Genomic DNA, 6,000 nt, shown 5'->3' with positions numbered 1-6,000 from the left:
AATACAGTACAATAATGAATTAAAAATAAGCTGTTATTTGTATAGAGATGCCAGAATGCTGATAAAATTGTGATGCATTTTGAGCTAATGGTTAGCAGTATTGAATTGCCTTAAATGTAATAAAATATTAATAATATAACATATTTGGTATCAGAAGAATCAGAAAAAAATAACCTAATATTAACCATCTGTAATTGGGGTTATATATGATTGATGCAGAGAATGTAATCTGATTAAATAACCATTTTATGAAAATGATTAACTTGCTTAAAAATGTTTTAGAGATGTAAAGGTGAATTTGTTTGTTTGTATGACTGCTGCCACCCGCTGTTGCCATGAGAGAACTACAGCCAGAAAGCCTTTTTGGCTGTTAAATATAAGATATTCCAATGACAAGGGACAAGGCCGTGGGCGTTTCCAACATTCACCAATGACTGATAAAAATAAAAAAAGGGGAGGGGTGAGATCAGATGATTTAAACCCCAGCATAGAGACTGAAGAGAAGGTTGTGTTGTTGCTGGCTGATTCCTGGAGGAATAATAACTGTTGTGGTTATTATTAAAGCACACACCTACTATTGGACTCCATATGCATTATCCCCAAATTTTGAAATTTCTGAGGTGAAATTGGACCTGTTGCGAAACATTGGAAACTGGATTGCTGTTTATTCGATGATGTATACAAAAGTTTTATTGTAAGATAAGTCATATGCATAGCCTTTACAGTTAATAGATTTAAAGAGCAGATTATACTTTTAAACTATATGCCATTGTTTCAGATAGCTCTTAGCCTGCCTATTTGCATGCAAGCATTTACAGTAAGCATTTACTATTACTGTATGTAGCAGAGTTAAAGAAATAGTTTGGGTCTTAAGTTAGCATTTCACAGCCTATATATTGTTTAAATCTGTATCTGATTTGTTAAGTAACTCATCTGTGCAAGTTCTGATATTATAAGTTAATTATGTATTAGGATAAATTGCAGTTAAATAGCAGAATACATATTATCCTATTGTTTAAGAGCACAGTTTAGAATTGTATTGCTTGGATGTTAAAAGATTTGTAAATATGGTTGGTTTTAAAGATAAGCGTGTATGAACTTTGCGTAACATATTTAAATAGTTTTCAAGTGCATATAATATTATTTCATTTCCTTTTATTGCAAATATATTTCAATATGTTTATGGATATTAACTAAATAAAAGAATTCAGATATTTATATTAATTGTATGGTCTAGTAGGTGCATGTTAATTAAGGGTTTCTATTTTTAAGGAAAATTATTATTTGTATTGTGATTATAACCTTGCCATAAGCTGATATATTATTTGGATAGCACTACTAAGATTTTCATAAATATACTGACATAATAATTGGAGGCACTGTTCTGAGATTTAATAATATTCATCATATTTGATATAATATATTTGTAGTAAATAGAAATTATTATAAAAGAGAAAAAAATAATAATTCATATTTCGATATTAATATTTTGAAGATATAATTTTTGAAAAGTTGAAATATTGATTTTCATATTTCGAGATTGATATTAATATCTTGAAATATTATTAAAGATTAATTTTGAAAAATTAATAAAAATATAAATTTTTATATTTCAAAATTAATCAAAAATATAAATTTTTCATATTTTCAAAATTAATCAAAATTATAAATTTTTCATATTTTCAGAATATTAATTTTTCATATTTCAAAATTAATAATATTGTTTCTGAAATATATAAAAAAAAATCTCTCTTTTTATTGGCAAAAATTGTATTAGCGTTTTAGTTTAACTAAGTACTAAACCAATACAATAATGTCTATAGCCAGAAGTGACTCATTTAATTCTATACATAGCGATGAAATTGGTCCCATTACAATACCCATTACTAAAGGTCAGGTCCTTAAGAAAGATATCTTAAGTTACATTAAAGGGAAGTTAAATATTGCGGGTAAATTAAATGATTTTATGGATATGCTTGAAACTAGAGCTAAAAATATTACCATTAATAATAATATGTGGAATGAAGAGAATGAATTCTTCCAAGAATTGTTAATGATTAATCAATGCAAAACTCCCAAAAAGCGAGAGGAACTAATACTAAAATCTTGGCCCCTGTTAATATGCATTATTGACGAAATGTCGTTTTGTGTCACAGACAAACGATTGCAAATACAGGAGCTAGAAAATAGTATTCGTTCCTCACGCAGACACGAAGAGGATTTAAAAATAGCCAAAAATAAAATGGATGAATTTGCCCAAAACCTAGCCACCTTAGATAAACATAACATCGACTTACTCGCACAGATACAAGATTTAAATAAACAGCTTGCGCAAAGCCAGAGAGAATTAAGCAATTTAAAAAGGTCATATCGCCATAATGAAAACCCTTATATTAACAGTGAGAATAATGCAGATAATGCTAACTCCTTTAGCGAACGCGTCAGGGATGAGGTACAGAAATATATGGAACAGTATAGACAAATGACCCCTAGCGGGTCAGAAATAGATTTCCCAAATAGACAATCCCCTCAGGATGTAAATCCAGAGGACAGCTGTAGCGCAGCTGGTGCGGGGGAGGGAAACTCTAACAGAGAAGCCCAAAATAAGTCTGATAAGGTCTATGATTCCCATAAAATAATCACCTTCGTACCTATATTCTCCAATAAGGGAACAACATCTGTAATTGATCATTTACAGGCTTTTGAAAATGCGTTAGCTATAATGAATGTTACAAGTGAGAAATTGAAAATTGAATTTCTGCCCTGGGTATTTGACTGTAAGCATCACAAATTCTTTGCTTCACTAAAGGATATGAATATTCATTCCTGGAATGGGGTAAAACGACAATGCAGAAAAGAATTCGGGCAATATCGCACTAAAACTGCCGCGAAAATAGCGGTATATGGTTTAAAGTGTCGTGTGAATCAGAGTCCAATCGAATTCCTTTCTGTATTGAAAAACGCGTACAGTATGGCTGAAGATAATCCCAAATTTGATGGCTCAGAATTTGTAAATTTATTTTTTGAAGCACTGCCTACACCCATCAAAATCAACTTAGCTAGAGATTTTGATGAGGACTGCTCATTGGAATGGCTGATCAAAGAGAGTACAAAGTTATACTCTATTCAGCAGTCCAGTGAGCAGGGGGTTAAAAAAGAGTCAAAACCCAAAATTGTAGCAGAAACTTAGGTGTCACCTAACCCCCTCAATTTGGAGTCTAAAAAGAGAACTTATGCGGAGGTGGCCAGTCAAAACAGGCCATCTCCACAGAGGTTTAACTCTGCCCCCTCCCCTACACAGGTTGAGGTGCAAGGAGACTATAACCAAAGTGGGGGACATAATCAGGTGAATAATTACTCACAAAGAAAATACTCACCAAATAATTGGTATCCGCACAAGGGTAGATACAATAGATGGCGAAGATATTCTCAGGGTAACCAGACACCCCAGGTATATAATGCTCCCCAAAGTACTAATACTGAGCAACCACACCAGAATAGAAATAGCGGCCCTGATTCTGAGGGAACCCAATGGTCCAGGAATCATTACAATGGGGCACCAGGAGATAGGCCCAGGGGTAGAGGTAACTTGTACAATCAGGTAGATATGCTGTTTACCCAGTTAAATCGGTTGAGCGAACAAATCGCTAATATGAGTCAAAAATCTACGGCTCAGCAACCGACCAATACTTTTTTAGGGGTACAGGCAGTGGTCAGCAGTGGACCACAGGCACAGTCATAAATACTGCAGTATCACCTAAAGGGGAGGGGAGAGATATAAAAAATGTAGTAATAAATATCAATGATGCTAATCATGTTCTCTCCCCACAGACCGGAAACGGACAATTTAGCTGTGATGACAGGCAACCTCATCCGGGAAAAACTAACAAACCTCTTCCTTTGCAGCACTCTCTTAACCTTGTTTCCACAGATGCAGTACACAAGAATCCAACCGAGCCTGTCATAGAGGAGACCGGTAGGTATGAAGCTTCTTCTGCATCGGAAATCATGGCAAACTCAGGTAACACGTGGCGAAGCCCACAAATGTATGATAACACCAACTTTATGTGTGAAATGGTAGAAACTGCAGGAAGGTATTATGTATTAGTTGAGCTGCAAGATTCAGTCTCCAACCCTATCATGGGATTAATTGACACTGGATCCCAGGCAACTATCTTATCCCACAGGTACTACACACAGCTAAATAAGCTAACACCCCACAAACCTAAAATAAAATAATTTATGTAAGAACTTACCTGATAAATTAATTTCTTTCATATTAGCAAGAGTCCATGAGCTAGTGACGTATGGTATACAGGGAGTGCAGAATTATTAGGCAAGTTGTATTTTTGAGGATTAATTTTATTATTGAACAACAACCATGTTCTCAATGATCCCAAAAAACTCATTAATATCAAAGCTGAATAGTTTTGGAAGTAGTTTTTAGTTTGTTTTTAGTTATAGCTATTTTAGGGGGATATCTGTGTGTGCAGGTGACTATTACTGTGCATAATTATTAGGCAACTTAACAAAAAAACAAATATATACCCATTTCAATTATTTATTTTTACCAGTGAAACCAATATAACATCTCAACATTCACAAATATACATTTCTGACATTCAAAAACAAAACAAAAACAAATCAGTGACCAATATAGCCACCTTTCTTTGCAAGGACACTCAAAAGCCTGCCATGGATTCTGTCAGTGTTTTGATCTGTTCACCATCAACATTGCGTGCAGCAGCAACCACAGACACTGTTCAGAGTGGTGTACTGTTTTCCCTCCTTGTAAATCTCACATTTGATGATGGACCACAGGTTCTCAATGGGGTTCAGATCAGGTGAACAAGGAGGCCATGTCATTAGATTTTCTTCTTTTATACCCTTTCTTGCCAGCCACGCTGTGGAGTACTTGGACGCGTGTGATGGAGCATTGTCCTACATGAAAATCATGTTTTTCTTGAAGGATGCAGACTTCTTCCTGTACCACTGTTTGAAGAAGGTGTATTCCAGAAACTGGCAGTAGGACTGGGAGTTGAGCTTGACTCCATCCTCAACCCGAAAAGGCCCCACAAGCTCATCTTTGATGATGCCAGCCCAAACCAGTACTCCACCTCCACCTTGCTGGTGTCTGAGTCGGACTGGAGCTCTCTGCCCTTTACCAATCCAGCCACGGGCCCATCCATCTGGCCCATCAAGACTCACTCTCATTTAATCAGTCCATAAAACCTTAGAAAAATCAGTCTTGAGATATTTCTTGGCCCAGTCTTGACGTTTCAGCTTGTGTGTCTTGTTCAGTGGTGGTCGTCTTTCAGCCTTTCTTACCTTGGCCATGTCTCTGAGTATTGCACACCTTGTGCTTTTGGGCACTCCAGTGATGTTGCAGCTCTGAAATATGGCCAAACTGGTGGCAAGTGGCATCTTGGCAGCTGCACGCTTGACTTTTCTCAGTTCATGGGCAGTTATTTTGCGCCTTGGTTTTTCCACACGCTTCTTACGACCCTGTTGACTATTTTGAATGAAACGCTTGATTGTTCGATGATCACGCTTCAGAAGCTTTGCAATTTTAAGAGTGCTGCATCCCTCTGCAAGATATCTCACTATTTTTGACTTTTCTGAGCCTGTCAAGTGCTTCTTTTGACCAATTTTGCCAAAGGAAAGGAAGTTGACTAATAATTATGCACACCTGATATAGGGTGTTGATGTCATTAGACCACACCCCTTCTCATTACAGAGATGCACATCACCTAATATGCTTAATTGGTAGTAGGCCTTCGAGCCTATACAGCTTGGAGTAAGACAACATGCATAAAGAGGATGATGTGGTCAAAATACTCATTTGCCTAATAATTCTGCACTCCCTGTATACATTCCTACCAGGAGGGGCAAAGTTTCCCAAACCTCAAAATGCCTATAAATACACCCCTCACCACACCCACAAATCAGTTTAACATATAGCCAAGAAGTGGGGTGATAAGAAAAAAGTGCGAAAGCATA

Source organism: Bombina bombina, chromosome 6, assembly GCF_027579735.1.
Source record: "Bombina bombina isolate aBomBom1 chromosome 6, aBomBom1.pri, whole genome shotgun sequence".
Lineage (NCBI taxonomy): Eukaryota > Metazoa > Chordata > Amphibia > Anura > Bombinatoridae > Bombina > Bombina bombina.
The sequence above is the reverse complement of the archived record's forward strand: the minus strand, read 5'-3'. Positions refer to the sequence as shown.